We start from the raw sequence: 20339 nt of genomic DNA on the forward strand, positions 1-20339 counted from the left end.
GGGCTCATTTAATGCTGCAGCTCCTGCAGATGTCTGTGGAAGCCAGATGCTGGGTGAATGTTGGTGTCCAAGTGTTATGTGACTAAAAGTCTCTTAAATAGTAATTTCCAAAAGCCTCCCAGGCCAGTCCAGGGGCTGGAGGGATGCACAGCGGTTCCTTGGGCATCCCGGGGAGCATGGGGTGCTCCTGCCTGCCGCTCTGTCTCTGTGATGCCAGAGATGGGGTCTCATTTTTACTGCAGTGGACATCCCCTCTAGACGGTCACAAAGGACAAGAGGAAACAGCCTCAAGTGGCACCAGAGGAGGTTTAGATTGGATATTAGGAAAAAATTATTCACTGAAAGGGTTGTCAAGCACTGGAACAGGCTGCCCAGGGAAGTGGTTGAGTCACCATCCCTGGGGGTATTTAAAAGACGTGTAGACATGGCGCTTAGGGACGTGGTTTAGTGGTGGACTTGGCAGTTTACGGTTGGACTCGATCTTAAGGGTCTTTTCCAACCTAAATGATTCTGTGATTCTATAAAGTTGTTGCTGAGTCAGGAGACCGGTGTTGCAAAATCATCTGGGCTGTTGGGTTGATGTAAAACCTCGTACCTTGTCATACCACCCTGGGGTGGTTTTGGGGAGCCCCATGCTGAGTGGACTTTGAGAAAGAGGCTTAGGTGTCCAGAGGTTTGCGGTTGCACCCTTGGAGTCACAGGGCAGACCCTCTGCACGTTATCCTTGACTCTCTACTCACTTAGCAAAAATTTCTCTCCCTTTTTTTGTATTGTTTCAGCCCAGCGCCCCATGCTTGCTGCATAGCTCACAGCTATCAGCGGGGGTGAGCAAAGGAGGTGGTTTGGTGCCTTTCGGGAGAGGTGGTGCGGGTTAGAGCTGCTCCCAGTCCGGTCTGATCCAGGCTGGAGAGCCAGCACCACGTTCAGGAGAGTGCAAATGAGGGTAAAACCCAGCTGATTTCAGCTGCCACAAGTTTTGACCCCATAATTGAGGGGGGAAGGTAGGGTGAGGGGTAAAAAAACCTGCTTACGTTTTTTCTGCACAAGGCAGGGCACTTAGCATTCTTGTGCTGCTTCGTTTTTTAATATATGAGAAAGCACCCTCTGCCAGGAGTGTCGGGGCAGGGGGAAGGACGCTCCCATCCTTCTGAGAGATCACAGACAGAGCAAGCTGTTTTTTTATTTGCATAATGAACAAAGAAAATCAGTTCTGAAAATTATACCTAGATGGTTTTAAAGATCTGTACCAGCATTTAGTGGAGACTGGGGGCGGGGGAGAGCAAGAGGGAGAAATGACACACGGAGAACATTTCATTCAAGCAATTAAAGAATCACTACACTTTTATGATTAACTTCATGTTCACAGGTTGAATGCAAAAGCTGTTAGTAGGGGCATTGCTATTCCATACCTGACATGAACAATGGGAATATTTGTTCTGCCCGGGAGGATTACACCTTCCATTAATCTAAGTTTTATTGAAAGTTTAAATAACAGACAGACAAAATTTGATCAATTAGCAGTGTAATTCCAAGGAGATGTCACAGTGAAATTAAATCTCAGGCACTTTTAATGCAAAGAAGCCTAGGAGCTCCCCCCAGTTTTCTTTCTCAGTAACAGTGTTTATATTTTAATTGAAAGTTTATTCTGCTTTGTGCATCTTCTACTAAATTTTAATTTAACACTGTAATGAGAACAGTTTTATATTACAGTGTTTAGAGCACTTCACAGATAAGTCAAAGGCTGTCTCAGAAATGAAGGAAACAAGTTTTTGGTAGGATTCACTAGCCATGGAAATCTGAAGAAAAGAGATTTTGATAAGACTTAGGGAAAAATGAGTGGGAATTGGTACTTTGATGGAGAAGGGTGCCAAGGGGGGAACCAGACAGCTGTGATTATTGTGACCCTCTCCTCGGACCCCTGGCAGGGCACGCTCAGAGATTCCTTGCGGTTCCCATCGGTTCCAGCCAGCGAGGAGTCAGCCGTGTCTATTTTCTTGCTGTTTATTTCCTCTGCTCAAGCAGAGATGTTGCTCACCGAGTCCACCTCCACATCACTGGTGCCTCTGCTCCCCATGCTGTAACAGTCCCCTTCTTGCCATTTCTCCATTTCTGCTTTCATTACGTTATATAATTTTTTTTGTCCCTGGTGAAATATTATTGCTATCGTTACTGTTCAACACTTCTTCCATTTTTATTATCATAAATGTCATTCTTATACAGTAAACACCAGAAGTGCCACAACCTTGCTGTGAATCTATTTCAGCACTGTCTTTGGAGACATCTCTTATCTGAAAAGGAGAAATACTGAAAATATACGTATATATATTTTTATGTGTATGTATGTATGTCAGAGAGATCAGCTTCCTGGATGGCTGAAGCAATGCAGATCTGCTGACGTGCACAGTTCTAGTTCCGTTTACACAATAAGAGTTCCTGGTTGAACCTAGGCCTTCAATACCCTTGCAAAAAGCTCCCCAAAAGGGACAGACACTCCAAATTTAACAGAAAATATTGCTGAAGAAAGGTTTCTTGGAGACAGTGGTCACACAGGACAAAGCAGCAGGTACCTAAGTTGCCCAGTATGCAACACACGGGCTTTGATGGCAAATCACTTCAGACTATTCCCCTATCAGTTACTGTCAGATGAGCAAATACCAGGAGGAAGTGCTGCTTATTAAAATTAATAGATGTGGCTGTACATACCCAAACATCTAATTATTTTTAACTATATCTGCAAAGCAGGTCTGTTTGCAAAGTCCTGCTGCATCAAGGTAGTCTGGTATCCTTGCCAGGGCATACCAGTTTCTTTTGTGGCATTGAGAGACGTGAGGTTTGGAGTTTTTAGCTACTTTCAAGAAGTAATTTTTCTCAGTAAAAGCAGCAATACAATTAATTAACCTTCCTTCAGTCACGTTCAGCAGTATTTAAAACAAAACAAAACAAAAAAAGGCGGCTGAAAGCTGTTAGTAGCTTGGCTCCAGCAGCCTCTCCTCCATATGGTATGTTAAATGCCAGCACATGAAATTAACTCTCATAAATAAGTAATAAGGGATGATTTGCCCTGATCTGGATGGGCTGGCTTCCCACGTCATATAGCGTTTAACTATTGCTGTACCGCATCAGCAAGGATACCGTCTATCTCGGAGAGTGTACGCTGCCTTTCCAAAGGCGTGAGAGTTTGTGCGAGGGATGCGTGCGCCCGTGGGTGGGATGCAGAGACCCCACGCATCCCTCCCTGCCCTGGGAAGGAACCCCTGGGCACCCCAGGGCTGCTCCGGCTGCGCGCCCCAGCCGCCGGTGTCTGGGCTGCCCTGCTCCTCCGCCCCCGGGCAAAGGGGGTCCAGAGCCCCTCCGCTCCTCGCAGACGGGTTCGTCAGCGTGCTGGGGACCGCAGGGCGGTCAGAGCCGGAGCTACGGGCACCAGGAATCGGTCGCCTTTCCCTCAGCCCTGTGCAACTCTGCTTCTACCGCCAGCCTGACAGTGGCCGGTACCGTTTGTTTTAATTAGGGCTAGTATTTGGAAAGTGTTGGAAAGCACCAGCCCTGGGCCGGTAGATTGGAAGGAAAGCATTACTGCTTTCCCTTTCATTAACACCCATGCTGGTTACTGAGCACAGGAGTGCTTTGCTCTGCAGCGGGAAGGGGGGCACAGCCACCCGTGATATTTTGACTGGTGCCTGCCTGAATACTTACAGCCAACAATTTTTTCACTGCAAAAAGACATTGTTGTAACTCCAGGTGTTTGAGGCAACATACTTCCAACAAAACGTGTATTCTTGGAAGAAAAAAACACTTGGGGGGCTGCAGTGTTCAGACCTGGTTATGGGATGCTCAAGGAGCAGTCCCCTTTTGTATTTGCAGAATCAGATGTTTCAGTTTTCTAACACTTTCCCCAAGTTGGGCTTGAGTGAAATTACGTTTTGTTCAAACAGAACCTTTGAAATAACTGAAATTGTCCCTACTCCAGAGGACTTCTTTTACAGGCATTCTTTTTCATTTCAAGAACATAAGAAATTTGAAATAATGAAACTTCCTCTGAAATATAAGAACGATTTGTCATATATCACATACCTGATTTCATCTCTTTCACTGACATTACAGGGGCTTCAGACTGAAAGCCCTGTCCCTGCTGGAATGGAAATTCAGCATCCCAGAAGGAGGCAAGGTTTTAAGTAGAACTTTAAGATGGTCACCCAGCTCTGACAAAAATCATCATTAAATACAAATAATAAAATTCTCAAAGACCCTCAGGATTTGGGACAGCAATTTTTCAGCTCAGCTGCAAGGTGGCTTCCCAAGTAGCCTGGTGTCCACTAGTAACAGACGTTGGTTCAAATATTGACCCAGCTCAAAGGGCGAAGTGCCAATTCTGAATCACCCCTTCCCTCCACCACCAAGGGTTCGTGGAGACCTAAGCCTGCTTCATTCCTGAGCCCTGACTCAGTCTCGATTGGAAAGCAGCAGAAACAATTGAAATTTTCCTCCATCACCAGCAGTGAAAAGCAAGCGGCGGCGCTGCAAGTCTTGGAGGATTGATGAATGGTATCTGAAGTGCAGCATGCAGCGGTACAATTCGTCATAACCGAGGTTAATGAAGGAGAATGTTAAATAGCCTGTGACTGTACATCTGACATAATCTGCTAAATTAACTGAAAATCTACTAGCATTGTACTCCTAGGTACTCACTTAACTAGCATTAACCCCAGTAACAAACTGCAGCATGGCAATACCTGGAATCCACATGCAGATTTAGGCAGCTGTCAGGGGGCTCGTGCACTCGGCTGGATACGGCCTGGCTGCTGCCAGGGCTTGGGCACTGCCCCGAAACACCACCCCTGAACGGGGTAGATAACGGCAGCTGTAGCATCAATGTGATACCAAACTTGGTTTCAGTTTGTTGCCCAGCCTCTCTTAGGGCACGGAGGTCTGAACAGCAATAAAGGAGATCATAAATAAGGGAAAGATATGCAGAATAGCTACACGGTGTAAATTCCCCGCAATTTAACAGTAAGCAATGATTTATCCAGATGTATATACTTTAATGTAATAATTTCAACTGAAATTTGTTTGTCCCTGGTACAAAGAGAAGTGGGAGATCTAGGCTAGCTTCTTTACAACATATGTATGAAAGCCTCGTAAGGCTGACGGTCCTGGCACGCACTAATTTGAGCCAGGCACAGCCCTTCTCCTTCCAGGGGCTGGTTCGGGGCAGCATCCCAGAGCTGTGGGCATCAGCTCCCCATGCCAGATTCAGTGCAGGGCAGCTCCGTGCCCCGCGGGGCTGATGGCATCTCCCACCGTGCTGCATGGCCGTGGTCTTACACCCTCCTCCCCTCGACGGGGACCTGGAGGGAATTTCTGACAGAGGCTTCGTCCTGGGGATGGTGATGTACATCTGGTTAATGAACGCTTACAGTGAGCTTTGAGCTTGCATGGAAGGCACTTTGTGCATGCTTTGCTTTCCTATTTGCCCTGTTAGGATGGAGTGCGTTTCAGGAGGGAGCCTGGCTGAGTGCCTAGCGTCGGCATTTCATTCAGAATTCGTTCGCACGTGTTGCACGGAGCATCTCATGGGTGAAAATAACCTGTGCAACCTTGTCGGCTTCTCCAAGGGCTGGTTCGTGGTCCCCAGCTCGGAGCGGGGTGGCAGGGCACGGCACAGGGAGGGGTAGCTGGTGCGAGGAGCAGACCCAGCCATGCCAGCACCCACCAGCTGGGGATGTGCCGGCTGCAAGTGCGGCTGCAGCCTCTCTGCTGTCCTAACCTGGCATCGCGCGGCTGGGAAGCTCCTCGGGAGTTTGCCCTGTGCAGCAGAATATGCTACCGGAGACAGGACCTGTGTGTCACAGTTGTGATCAGCTGCTCAGCCCCAAAGGGTGAGAAGAGAAAGAAACCTTACTGAAAAGTAGCAGAAAAAGGGTTGCGGATCCCTGTGCTGCGACCACTATGACCTTCAGAACCAGACTGGCTCTGCTGCCTGCCTGGGAGCACTTCAGAAATATTACCGATGCATTTGCTACTAGACTGCAAAGTGTCACCTGTGCTGGGGACCAAATTAAGCCACAGCTGATAGCTGGAAAACTAGGCATTTAATTTCTTAATGGCTTCAAATCCTCTCCTACTTAATTCCTGTTTACAGCACAAATACTGAAGGAAATCAAGTGATTTAAGAGCAAAAATAGATCCTAATTTCTGTTGATGCCACCTTCTCAATTTGCAGGAAGAAAGGTCTGTTAGAGGCTGGTTTCTGCTCTGAAGGCCACCGCCCTTCAGTGGGAGGTTCCAGCTCTTCCCACGGGCGTGTGAGATAATTCCCAGTTTTAGAAAGTGTTTGTTCTTGTCCTGGAGGTAAAATACAACATTGAAATTGCCAAGAGCAGTTTTCTTAGTTTGTGGTTCTAGTGTGGCCTTTCCTGACCTTTGGACATTTGCCACGAATGCTTTAATCCCTAGCAAGAGTTTTATCTTAAGCAGATACTATAAAGGGATTGAGAAGTAGGTCAGGAGACATTAAAGAGTCTATTTGATTCATTGTGAACTGTGGGTACAGCACCATTTCTAAGCCTGAAGTGTCATTACTCAGATGCAATGAGAGCTGCTGCTTTCATTTTTGTTTTAGAAAATAGTCAAATAGACTGATTGGTAAGAGAAAGGAGATGAGAGGGACCTGTAGTCCATCCCACATCAGAACAACTCCGATCCCTAGCCAGCATCGTCCCGTACACTGACATCAATGCCATCCCCCCATGTCACGTTACAGAGCCCGTAGTAACAATTAAATTGACCTTGTGAAGCAGGCGTTTGAAACACAAAAACTAAATCGTCAGACTCTGGCGAGAGCCCTTGGCTCCAGCAGGCATGGACAGCCCCGGCTCACCGGCCGTGCGGACTGGCCGACGGCGTGTGCGCGGCAGCGGGCGATGCTGTGACCGACCCGCCTGTACCTCAGCATCCGCGTGAGCACGCCGAACCCTCCGGCAAAGCGTGGCTTGAGCCTCCCTTTTGCTGGGAAGGGCAGCCCCCTCGGTCGGAAGGGGCAGAGGTCGGATTTTATACAGGAGAACGGGCGGTTTGGGAGGGTTTCTGGGGACCGAATACCCATTTCAAGCAGGAAACACCCTCAGTCGTTACAAGCGGTTCCATGTGGTTCGGGATGGCAGTACCTCGCCCGTGGCCACAGCAGCGCTGGTGGTCCCAGGGGGGTCCTACAGCACCCCAAAAGGTGCGGGGCGAGGGTCTGCGCCGAGGTTCACCGGCCGGGCGGTGCTGCCCACCCTGCCCCGCTGCCCCCGGCCGCGGCACCGGGGTCTGCCCCGGCACTGCCAGCTCTCCGTCGGGTGTGCGGGGGTCTTGGTTGGCGATAGCGTTACGGATGTGGAAATGTGAGAGCTCCAGCTGCCTCTCTCCTGCTGAGTGAGCCAGTTCTTTTGGGACACTCCTTATATATTTAAGTATTGACAACACTTTTTTTTCTCCTCGCGGTGCTTTTCCAGCCTGTGTCTGTCCAGGGTGCAGAGTTTTCATTTCTTTTAATGATTCTCAAGGAATTATTGAGAAATCAAAATATGTTTCAGAGTTATCTTCAAGGCTTACTGTAGTTCAAATGGTTTCTATAAATCCACAGTGCAAATGCTATTTTTCAAAGCTTTACTGTTCCCCAAATGATTGTAATGGTGTATTGACTGACTTTACTAGGGCTCTGGGAGTTTAGAAAAGAAAAAAAATAGCTTAGCAAGCAAGATCTCTTAAAATATATATGTATATATATATATATATATAAAAGTTTTCAAAGTTCATCTGATCTATCTCTGTTTTGAGTATTTATAAACCACACACTGTCATTAAGGTTAACAGCACTTTTCCATTCCCGGGAATATTGCAGCTGTCGATTGACGGGAGCTCCATCATGCCTTGCTCGGATGAGCAACGGAGGCTTTCTTCTTGAGAAAGACAGACGCACCCAGCTCGTGGGGCTGGTCAGGGCACCACGCCTGCTCCAGAAAAGGCCGTCAGGAGCACGTGCTCTGCCTTCCAGCACTATCTGGGTATTTTCATGTAACAAACTATTTTCCAGCTCAGGGCCCTCTGGTCGTGAACTTTCCTGCATCCTTCCTATAGCATTGCATCATTTTTATGGTGTTTTGCCTTTTGCCCTTGTGCCTGCTCTTTGCTAGAGAGCCTCTGGGATGCTTTATGGCCTGGGGATGTGCCAGAGGATGTTCTCCAGTCTCCCTCTAAAATGTGTTTGCCCATGATTCAGGCTACTGGAGTCCGTGGTCCCATCTATATTTTGCTGGACCTTGCATCATACATACGTGAATGGCACGGGAAGAAAAGTTGCGTGTGCTTTGCTGTCACTACGTGCAATTTCCAGGGTGAACAATTAAGGCAGCTTTGTAGGACTCCACAGGGCAGAGAAGGGCAGAGAGCCCACCGTAACTCTGCCTCGGGCCTCCCGTGAGCTAATGACACCTCGGGGCTGATGGAGCGGTGAGAGGCACAGCCGGTCCCAGCCTGCTGGGGGGATGAAGCTCCAAAATTTCTTTAGGAATTTAGCAAAGGCACATGAGTTGCATGTAAGTGATTGCCTCAGTGAAAGGAATTTGCCAGACTAAGTGAAAAAAATTGCTATCAACCCATCTTTTGTTACAGCCATTCTTTTCATTGATAATCCAGTAAAACTGTTCTTTATGGAAGACAGTGAAATCCTAAAGGCAGCCTTGATGGCAGAGGATATTACCCATTAAGGGCAGCAAATTGTTCTTTGCTATTCAGAAAGCTGATTAAATGGAAATGCTCTTTATATATCTACAAAGAACTGAATGCCAGAACATTAACTGAACTTCTATCTTTTGATAGAAAACAGAAGGCATCATTGGTGCTAATCTCTTTTGGCACATTTTCATCATACGTTATACCAGACCCTGCCATAGGTAGATCAATACATATATTTATATATATACGGATATATTTCCAGCTCTGTCTGTGCAAGTCTGATTGCTCCTGGTACGTTACCTCTGTGCTCAGCACCATCACTACAGGATGGCACGGGCAGATGCTTGCTCTGAGTAGCAGCATCCCTGTCAGGGTAGCCAAACGACAGCACAAACAGCAGGACAGCGGTGAGTCAGGCCAAACATATCTGGGTTGCAAAGGTAAATGGATTGGTCTTATTCTGAATGTTTTTCAGTGTCGGACCCCGCAGAGGGTGGGGAATGAGCTCTGGCACTGGCTGCCCAGAGGGTTTCACTTCTGCAGTGACTGAGACCGCAGGGAGGGCTCCGGGACGGGGAGGAGCAGGACGGCAGCACAAGTGAACGTCGGTATTCGAGGACTCTCCCGACAGGTCCCAGATGCTGAGCTGGAGGAAGAAGTGAGCTGCGGGGAGATTATTCGCTGGAGAAGTACTGGAAAAGAAGGGAAGACAGGGAGCTTAGAGTGGAGACCGAGGTTGTATTCCTCTGGCGCTGGGGTACGATGCGGCTGCGGCCGAGGGGGTGTGGGACGGCTGCTCCCGGTGGCGGTGCTGGCAATGCCAGCCCCCGTCTCCGTCAGCCCGTGGGCTGGTGAATGCCACCACAGCAACCCTCCCTTCTTCCCTGCGATTGCTAGAGCTTCTGGGATCCTAACGTGTCCAGGTAACAGCATTAATACAAGATGAATATAACTCCATACGCTAGATCTGTTTAACCTAATAAATAGTTTCGGTTAATGGACAGCAAAAGGAATGATGCTCAGTAAATTTGATTTTATGAGCCTTTCACTTATTTGCTGTGCCCATTAGGCCGGAAGTTAGGTAATGGTAAGTGTCCATTAGTGCATTAGCTCAGTGATGAGGGAGTGGAATTAAAAACGGAAAAAAAATGTGGAAAAAACCCCAAAGCCATGTGCATTTATTAAACCCTCAGTTTGTTAGCAGTGACTGTAACGGCCACCGAGCTGGAGGGACAGTAGAGTTCGGTCCTCATGGGGGAAGCACGGCGACCCATGAATCACCTTCTGCTTCACCGCAGCATTTACTCTGCGGCTCTCCTGCCGCGGGGAGCCCGGGGGGCTGCGAGGCAGAGCTGGGGCTGCCCGTCCTCCTCCCGGCCAAGGAAAGGCTCTGTGCGCTGGGTCCATCCTGCGCCGAATGAAGAATAGATCGCTGCTGAGGAGCGGGGCTGCGTGGCCTCGCACTGCCGGGCTGCCTTCCCGCAGCACCGATGGGACAGGCAGCATGGGGCCGCTTTTTCTAATCACAGATAATAACCCAGCTCATAACAATCAAAATAACTATTTCATTGATAATCCCTTCTTTTACTAATTTCCTTTAAAATTTTTACTCTGCCCAGGCAAATTAGTTTTTAAAATCTCTTTCCCCAATTTCCTAGATACCCTGGGATTATTTACACACCCAACGAAGAGCTATTTACTGTTCTGGGTAATTCAATGAACATTCACTTGCTTTGAATTAATATGCAGCGTCGTTCCAAGTGCTAGCAATTTACTGATAATTGGAACATTGACTTACCCTGGAAAAAACATCCAGCCTTACAAGTTAGTTTTCACAAGTCGCGTTAATGCAGCAGGAGAGCCAAATTTCCTTGTTTACATGCTAGCAAGTAAAGATGTTGTTCATTAGCAATTAGAAGGTAAATTTTCTTCCCTATCACTCTCCAACCATCCTTCCTCCGTAGCTGTGAGGGGCGGTTGGAGAGAAGCCCCAGGCACCCTCTCCGTTTCCCAGCAGGTAGGTGATGTACGGAAGGGAACCGTTGCGGTGGCAGCTATAGCCTCTCGCAGGGAGCAGCCGCAGGGGTGTCTGTCCCTGGGGGGCCGTGGGACAGGGGGGTGCAGGCTCTGCAGCCTCCGTCCCCGGGGCCGCTTCTCTGCGGAGTCATCGGTGTTGAGATGCGGAGGGAGGCCTGAGTACCGCATCCATCTGCAACAAGGGGTGGGTAAATCGCTAGTGTAATTTTTAAGTGGTTTACCCAGAGATTCATTGCAGATGCTGGGAAAGAGTTGGGTGGGTGAAGGGGTTTTGCACAAGCGTGTGGAGGAGCAGGGCAGGAGGAAACCTTTCCAGTGGCAGGAGGAATTCTGAAAAATAAAAATATAAGCTGTATGCACATTGGAGGTACTCCCCATAAGCTGTTTGTAAACCAAGTGATCGTTGCAGAGAGCTTTGCTTCTGGTTTGCTTACAGGATTCAGCTGAAATATCTATAAGACTGATACCTAATGAATTGCATTATACTTCTCTCAGCTGGTGATTGATAGTTAAATCTAATAACAGCATCAGTCTCATCAGCAGACACGTTTCAATTTCAATTTGTTGAATGCACTCTGACCGTGGACAAAGAGTGGGTGTAATAGAGACCTATCCTTGAAACTAATAGAAACTGATATATAGAAAATGGAATCTGTTTTCTCTGCCTGTGTTGTCTGCCCGCTTTCCTAATTTGGTTCCACTTACAAGGGTTACTTAAGATGCTAACACTTCACCAGGGGTTTCCCAGTTAATGAAAACAACTTTGTTAGGGACTGCAGGACAGGGAAAGAGACAATAAGTTGCATTTGTTTGACACAATTTTGAGTCCCCGGTGGGAGCACTTGGAATCTCTGCAATCCAGAGAGAGGGTTACCGAGCCTTTCGGGAGCCTTTTTCTTCCCTGCAGCTTTCCATCTTGTGTATAACCTCCTGCCCAGGCATGACACGGATCCCAGCTGAAAGGGAAGGCAAACTGCTCTGGGGTCAGTTAACGTACCTGGGTGGTGGTTGCTGCTGAATTGGGGCAGCCGTTCGGCGTCTGGCCTTTGTGCGCTGCTGTTTCTGCCTTAGCAGGACAGTTAGGGGCAATGCCGTGGCAAGCGTCGCTGTCCCACCGTGTTTTCTTGGTGGGTGGTGCATGCACGTCGCTGCTGGTTGTCGGAGGTCATTTTTTTAGGATGTTGTTCAATGATCAGGAGAGCACGCGCCCTGCTTCGGTGCCCCGCCACAGCCAACCCTTGTGCCGGAGCCTTCCTTCCTCTGAACCGGCAGTGCAAATGGCTGGGGGGGATCCCCGGCCGTGTCCCCCTTGCAGCCCTTTCTGCTGGGGGGTGCCCGTGGTGTACGTGCTCTGGAAGCCCCGCGGGGCTGCGTCCCGCCGGGAGCAGCGTGTCCGCAGGGCTCTGCTGCTCCTGGGCCAGGGCCAGGTCTCGGCAAGGGCCCGCACGGTGCTTGGTGATGTCTCCGGTACCGAGCTGTGCCCTTTGCGCGACCGGCGAAGGGGGGCAGCTCTCCTGCGGGGCAGCAGGGTCTGCAGGACAGCAGGTCCCTTACTGCAGCTTCCCTTTTTTTCTCTCACTGCGTTTACTGCAGAACTGAAAATCTTCGTGATACAAATATTTTTGGTGATTTTCATGCTTTGCTTTTCATAGAATCGTTGAGGTTGGAAAAGACCTTCAAGATCATCGAGTCCAACCACCAACCATGCACACTAAACCATGTCCTGAAGTACCCCATCTACTCGCTTTTTGAATACCTCCAGGGATGGTGACTCAACCACTTCCCTGGGCAGCCTATTCCAATGTCTGACAACCCCCTCTGTAAAAAAATTTTTCCTAATATCTAACCTAAATCTCCCTTGCCTCAACTTGAGGCCATTTCCTCTCGACCTTTGAAAACCTATAGGTCATTTTGACCTATGAAAACATGTTTACAGCAAAGATTGGGCAAACACCCTGAAAATAAACAACTGCGAGTACAGGACTGATAGTGCTAGCACAAAAATCAACATATGCAAAGTGAAATAATTCTAAAGAATTTGATTTCTTTAGGGAGTTTGGTGCTTATGAAAGCTGGCGAGCTGACAGCCCAGAGAGCCGAAATCTTCCGGCCACTGCAAGAGACGAGCATGCACGATAACGTTGCAAGCATCCTCCACCTCGCCTGCTGCATGGAACACATTTGACCCTGCTGGTAAAGCGTGACAGAGGATGGTTAATTCTCCTGCAGTTGCACTTCCAGCCGTCTCCTTCTCTGCATAAGCAGTAAGGGGAGCTTGCAGGAGCTAGTCTGCTAGGACCCAGCCTGGGACAATCATTCAACTTCACTTCACATAGGTCTCTGGGTGGAAATAGCTTCCAGTCACTAGCACCAACCTGGGGACAATATAAACCTGCAATCTAGAGGGGAAATCCTTCATAGCCAATTAGCAGTCTCTTGAGCTATCAAGTACCCTTCAGCCTCCTTTATACCTGCTCGCAGAGCTCAGGGGCCCCGTGAGGAGGTCCCCTCCGTCCCCTCCTGCTCTTTACAGGAGACCCCTTGTCTGCAGCCCCCTCCCCGGGGCGAAGCCGTGCAGAGCCAGTGCCCCGGGGTGGCCGTGCTGTCGGGGCCGGTGGCGATACCGGCTCTCCTCCACACGTGGTGACTGCCCTCCGGCGTGGCATCTCCGTGCACATCCGCAGCAGAGGGGTCCTACGGTCTTAGCTTCAGCCGTGGGGAAACAGCGCGGGCTTGCGGAAAGTCAACGCGGAGCTAAAATTAGGAGCAGTGTCTTCCTCACGCCCAGTGCAATCCTTATTCCCTGAGACCATGCATTCTTAAAGGGTGATTAATACGATGTTTGGGAGAGGACATTAAGTGAGACATCCTATTTACAAAAAGCTTCCTCGTGGAGTATTCAAGAGAACAGGGATCTGGAGAGAGCATAGTGTGTGTTGTTGGTAATGTAAAGGGACACCGTTATTTGTATTGCATCGCTGAACTCCATTAAGTCTTTTATTCACCTTGTTCTCAGGACAAATGCTGTTTCATGTGGAGCCATCTACCCATCAGCACCCATCAGCAGGTCGCTATTTCATTTTTTATGCCTGAAAGGAAACAGGCTGCTGCTGAATCCTAACGATATGCTGCTTACAGTGCCACTGACTCGGGGTGGACCGGCTTCTCGGCGAGCGGCTCCCGGCAGCGCCCCGGTTTGCACCGGTGGCGAGGCTGTTCCTTGTTGGTGATCCCAGGCTCTGCCAGCAGAATCCCACCTGGGCTGGTGAGGATAGGTACGCCCAGAGACAGGTCCGTTGGCAGGAGTTAATCCTCATTATGCCACGGCCCCTTTCCGCTGCCGGTTCTCGCTGGAGCTTTCCCAGCACGTCCCCTCGCCCGCTCGTCGTCAGAGCTGGTCACCGGCGAGGGGGTCCCTGCGGACGGACGCTGGCCTCTCCCGGAGCCCCGGCTGCCCCGCCGCTCGCCATCCCGCGCGTTCTGGCCGCGGAGCCATCGCTGGCGGCAGGTCTGGGGGCCGGCTGGCGCGCGTCCCCCCTCGGGTCTCAGATCCCTTGGCAGAGCTCTGAGAGCAGCCCGCTTCCCTCTTTCTCTGCATTGAGATTAATGTTTAAACAGCACTTGTCCTATAAATCTCTCTGGGAGGCTTTCCTCAGAACAAATAGTTAGCAGGAGAACAAGGCATCCGTTTGAAAATGACAGGTTTCCAATCTATTTATTAAGCAGGTAACCACTCTCTCTTGAAATGTCAGATTGACTCTTCATCTTCCACTGGATGCAGTTACAAGTGCATTATGGCAGAATACGTTCCCGCCTATATTTATTTACAAGGAGAAAGAGTCATTGAGATTAATTGCACCATTGAATATGCAATGTGGTAAACAGTTATTTGGAAATGATTGTTTGTGTTTAATTATGACATACAGGATTAGTTTAACAGTCATAAATTTTTCATTGGATTGTAAATGCAAATGCAAGCATTGAAATATATCAGTGAAATACATAAATCAGAGTGTCCCTTTACCATAGCCTCCTATAGTGTAAGGCTCTTGATCCTTGGGAGCTTGCAGACCCAGCGTGCCATTACCAGCGGGCTTCTCCCCTTTCTCAGTATGGCATGGGAAGAGCTGTCAGTAAAAAAGTAGCTTGAGAATGGCTTAGAAACCAGAAATTACTTGTTTCTGCTTGTTTTGTTCTCTGTGAAAAAGTTCTTAACGCAGAGCAGTGGCTTTAATGAGCAGCAAGGGATTAACTCCCTCTTACACTTGGGGCACAGTCAGGGAGGAGAAGGGACCAGGGGCTTAACCTCGGTTCCCAGCAAAATAGGAAAACTTTTTGTTTTCATGAAAGTGACTCGTCAAGCAGTTTAGCTGGTCTTACCAGCAGTTGTTCTGTATTAGATGACTTCTCCCACTTTTTCTCTCTTTTCATTCTTTTCTTATCTCTTTCTTCTCCTTTCCTCATCCCTCCTTCCCCCAGCACATGCACATGGATACATGTTGTTGCTCTTGGCAATAAAAGAAAATGAAAAATAGATGTGTAGGGGAAAAAAAAATTTAATAGCAAGAAAATATGTGCCAGAAAAAAATTTTTTTTTTTTTTAAAAGGAGGGTGGTAATAAAGAGGAAATTTAATTGAAATGGAAAATCTCCCTGGGAAAAGGGAAAAATGTTGTTGGGGGGAGGCAGAGGTAGAACATTGTTTTCATGTGGTCTACTCATTTGAGGGAAGAAGCAGTATTTCCCAGCTGTTTAAAAACTAGCATGATAATGAAAGATGAGTATTTTTCTGCCTCTGTATTTCTGAAGCTAATCTCTCATGGGACAAAATATATCGCTCAGTGAATTTCATGATGTTTAATTTTGTATTAGGCAAAGACCAAACTGTTTCCATGTTGTACAATCACACACTCAGGCTTCCTACATGCTTAAAGGCAAGCGCTTGTTTTCTGAGCAACCACCTATGCCACCGAGTGATAACGTTTTTTTCTTCTCGCCATCTGCAAAGCTGGAAAGAATGTTCCATTTCTGATGAAAATTTTAATTGCAAAATGCCGTTTTGACCAACAAGACACAGAAGAGATTTTGAACAAAAAAGGAGGATATTCTTTTCAACTGGTCCTCTTGGAAGGTCTCCTGTTGGTGTAGGTTTATTTCATATATTGCAAAAATATATATGGGGAAAAAAGAGAAATGTGGCACAAGCCAATTCCATATTCAGTTCACCGTGAATACACATCTTAGTCAGAAAGCGATGCTTCTGCCAGTCGGCAAAAGGCAGTCTTTGTAACGGGATCCAAACTGTTTACTCGCACGGTTTCGACAAACAACGTCCTATTAGATTTCTGTTACTGGCTCCGTTTCAGCAAAAGCGCTTGGAGTTGGGTTTAATTAGAAGCTGATCACTGCTGTTAAAAGGCTTTCGGCAATCTTGGGAAACGTTGTACATTGTTCTGTTTTTTCCCTTTGATAATTAGCTAGCCTGAGTCCTATAATTTTATATATAATTATTCTTATTTGCCACGTGCGCTAGAAGAATTAAGAAGCACTGGCTGCAAAGCGCTTTTCCTGCCGCAGCAGGGGCAGCCCCCTGCCCCGTGGCCCCCAGCTGAGGTCCCTGCACCAGGGGAGCTCCCAGGGCTCTGCTCCGCAGCCCCTGCCAAGCAGAGGCTCCCCGACGTTGGAGAGCAAATGCTGTCTCTCTTGGTCTTCCTCGTCTATCTAGTATCTTGGACTACCTCTTCTGAGGTGTGATTTCTCTGCAGTACAGGTCTGTTTGGTGTGGAAAACCGTTTTCTAACCAAAGTGAGATATCCTTGTCAATAATTGGTGGCGGCGCCGGGTTTTTAAGATGTTACGGTTGAGGGAAGACAAGCAGCTTTATACACATTGATTTTCCATTTACGTACTAGGTGTGGTATAGCACAGTGACTGACCTTGTTTTAAAATATACTTCTAATGTGTCACAGGAGCTGTCAGCTGGACTGCAGACTTCAAGGACGGGTGCCCAGGTCAGCTGTATCCTTCTGGGGGATTTCCAGATGATGACCCATTATAGGATGTTCTACAGAAAAGAAATCGGCTTGGATTCAGCACAGGGTCAAAGATTGCCAACGAGCTCCCGGTAGCACAGCAGAAGGCCGGCCTCTCCTGCCGACGTATCGGCTGTATTACAAAGTGGGATTTCAAGGTGAGACACGAATCCGGCAGGTCTTCTGGCGGCATTTCAAGGGCGCGCAGATGGGGTACGGAGGTCGGCATTATGCAGGTCTTAAAATAGGATGTGCAGAAAGGGCCGAGCTCAAGCTGAAGGACGCGTTTAAGCGCTGCTGACCTTGTCACCAAACCTCAAGATGAAATATCTCCCCAGATGAGTTCTGTTTATGATGTTTTCTGACTTTTTAATAGCAATATTGTAGCAAGTCGTGGCTGTGATTTACACTGCGATGGCAGAGGGTGTACTCCGGTAATCCGAGAGAACAGTCGGTCTTTGTGCGGCGAGCGCCAGGGGACCACAGTGCTGGGGACCTTCCCTTGCAGCCGTTTTATTGCCACTTTGGTTCTGGTGCCTGAACTGTGAACGGTAAAGGACACACTTAACCTTCAGACGTGGAGTCACCCAGACATGTTGCGCTGGGGGGGACGGGTGGGAGAAAGTGGATAAATTGCACGTGGATGTTTATATTTCTGCATATTGTGGCTCCATTTAGCTGTCAAATGCCCCATTGTTATTCTCAAAGACGTGTGCATTCACTCCTTTATTCTTTGATTAATAAGATGTGAGAGGGAATCTATGGCCATTGGGATGCAATGAATCAGTTCTGGGGAAAGCTAATTCGCTAAAGAAGAAATCGTACGTGGGAAGAAGCGATGTGGGGATGGGAGTGTTAAGCGAGAGGTGCAACTGTCTGAAAGGCTTTCCTAGACTCTACCTTTAGATTATTCCTTGCTGTTTTTCACTTCTCGGCCCTCTCCCAGTGTCCTGGTTGAAGGACACCTTTTAAATGAGGGATGAGCCATAATGAGAAGAGAGATGCAAATTAATTAAAGATGACACTAGAAATGGTGTGAAACAATTTCTTTGGCACGGTGTTCAGATATAAGGGGGTGTATGTATATATATGCGTGTGTGTGTATGCAGACATATATACATGAGCTGTCATTGCTCATCACTTGTAATGCTCATGAAGGACTATACAAATATGAATAATAACCCCTAAACAGAGGTGTGGGGTGACCTTCAGTTAAGGCTGCAGAGTCGGATTCAGAACTCATGGGTTCACTTGTTCTCTCTCGCAATTTTCCTTTGTGATTTCAGGTAAAATCTTGAGCATCGCGAGTGGTGGCAGCAGGTCCCCACCAAGCAGCAAAGCCTTCTCCCCGAGGAGCAGATGGGTAATGGTGAGATACACCAGAGATGGGCTGGGGGGAGAGGGGGAGAAAGGGGGAAATTAAATGTTACCATTGTCTTTTTGTCTGACTGGGAGCCAGGGCAGAGAGACGTCGCTGAGCTGTGCTGCTGACACCGACTGAAGATCAGTCCCTGGCTTTTACAACACACAGGGGCAATTAAATTTTACACAGTGCCTCACGTTTCGTAGTAAAATTCAGTGTCACCCTGAGATCTGCAGGAGTCCAGCACTCGTGGCAGTCAGCGGTAATGTCAGAGGCTGCCTGCCCGCCAGCAGAGGAAGGATATTTATATTTTCCTGGTGAAGCACCTGACAAACGTCATGTTCTGAGATAGTTTGCAGCTCCCGTTGGGCAGCCTGGTGCTCTGGCTGCTCCAGCGCCAGGAGGCAGCGGGCAGCGATGGGCAGCGGTTGGGGTTTTTCCCCCAGTCAGCTCCAGTTAGGCAGTTGCACGGGGGACGGTGTGGTGTCACCTGCAGATGCCCCCGTCTCTCCCTGCAGCGAGGCACGCCGTGCCCCGAGAGCCGGGCGAGGATGGACGCTGGCTGCCCAGGGACACGGGCTGCGGCAGTTTCCCCTCGGGATTTTCCCAGCAGCGCAGGGCTGTAGCGATGCTGCGTGGCCGCACGCTTGTTCTGCCAGATTTCTCTGAACAAACACTACATGTCATAAACAAGGTTACTGAACATTTTTTTAACTAAAAGCATGCAATATGTAGGGTTTAAGTTGTTTAATGAAGCATTATAATTGAATGGTAATAGCTGTTCTTTCAAAGTCCTGAAAATAGATGGAAATCTGTTAGGATCAATGTATTGTCTACAGGGAACTAATCTATCTCTGAAAGAAGCTGGTGATTTGTTCTTGTTGTTCTATGAAATTAGAAAATACTGCTATTTATGAAGCACATTTATAAACCTTGCTCTCTACTTTTAAAGAGTTGGCTTAAGGGTATTTACTACAATTCACATTTATCAAATAATGCACATGTAGCTCCATTACAAAACCAACTTCAATTAAAAACAGATTTGAGAAGTAATGTAGTATGTAGGCTGTAAAGCTCTAGTGGAAGGAAAATGTACCTGGTTAAAGAATCAAATGCAGCTCTTAAAACCTGGACTGGTGGTATTTTAGCCTTTAATACAATTGTGTTCCCATAAAACCTTTTATTGGCATGATGCTGGTCATGGAGATGACTGCCAAAGTCATTCTGCCAGTGACTTTGCAGAATTTGGTCTCCTTGTAAGTGAACAGCAATGTATGAGTAACAAAGCAAGAACGTGTATTTTTTTATGAACGTTCAGACTAGGTCTGTATCTGAACAGGAAATCAATGTTCAGGTGACTAGGTGGGACAGGTAATGGGAATTTTAAACCCCATGGGAAATAAAAAATGAAAGAAACAGAGACCATTGGGCTGTACTTCAGGAGTTTTCTGCACTCAGAGGTGTTGTACCTTAAAAACCACACACCGTTGTCATATGTTATCAAAATCCATTCCGAGCTCTTACATGTCCACTTGACTTCTGCGAGGAGAAGAGTAAAATGAAAATGTTGTAATGGATTAGAGAAAGCTAAACAAGCCAGCGCCTTTCAGTGTGAGCCTGTGACATGTCAGAACTGGCAAAATATTTCACTGTGCAAGTTATTAAAAATGAGGAAATTGTATACGGTGTAGAGTTTGATCTTGATTGATTGTGTATGCTTAGAGCTAAGTCAGGTCAATCCAAGCCACTGCATTAAAACAGCAGCGACTTGACAGGAATTGCATAGACTGCTAACATGCTCAAAACTATTTTCACTACTTTGCTAAAATAAATACCTCAGTCCTGCCAAAACACATTAAAGGTAAAATGAGTCACCACGAAGGCAAACTAAAAGAAAACTCCCTTGCAGGAGGTGAACGATGCTCTTGGTGCAGACCCATGCTCCTGCCCACGGCAGCAGGAAGGATGCGAGGGGGCTGCAGACCCGGGGAGCTCCTCCGTGGTGGGTCAGCTCTGCGGGCTGGGCTCTCCCGAGGAAGGCGAAATGTTCTTGTTAGTAACCCCGGCAGCTCGTGCAACTGCCTGGCACGGGCTGCAGCGGAGACCAGGCGTGCAAGGGTGGGCAGGAAAACACCAAGGGGTGAGGTCCATCGAAGGGGATGGAGCAGCGGCGTGAGCTGGGCTCCAGCCTGG

The 20339-nt window shown here is 48.0% G+C and overlaps 1 long non-coding RNA gene across 3 annotated transcripts in view; it reads left to right on the plus strand.

Moving 5' to 3' along the window:
- Positions 1-19827, plus strand: part of LOC128149472 (uncharacterized) — a 94081-nt gene extending 74254 nt beyond the window's left edge. For all 3 annotated transcript variants that reach the window (XR_008237643.1, XR_008237644.1, XR_008237645.1), the window contains 2 exons: positions 16721-16941; positions 18070-19827. This is a non-coding gene — a long non-coding RNA (uncharacterized LOC128149472). The remainder of the gene's footprint in view (positions 1-16720; positions 16942-18069) is intronic.
- Positions 19828-20339: the final 512 nt, after the last annotated feature.

Source organism: Harpia harpyja, chromosome 12 (assembly GCF_026419915.1).
Source record: "Harpia harpyja isolate bHarHar1 chromosome 12, bHarHar1 primary haplotype, whole genome shotgun sequence".
Lineage (NCBI taxonomy): Eukaryota > Metazoa > Chordata > Aves > Accipitriformes > Accipitridae > Harpia > Harpia harpyja.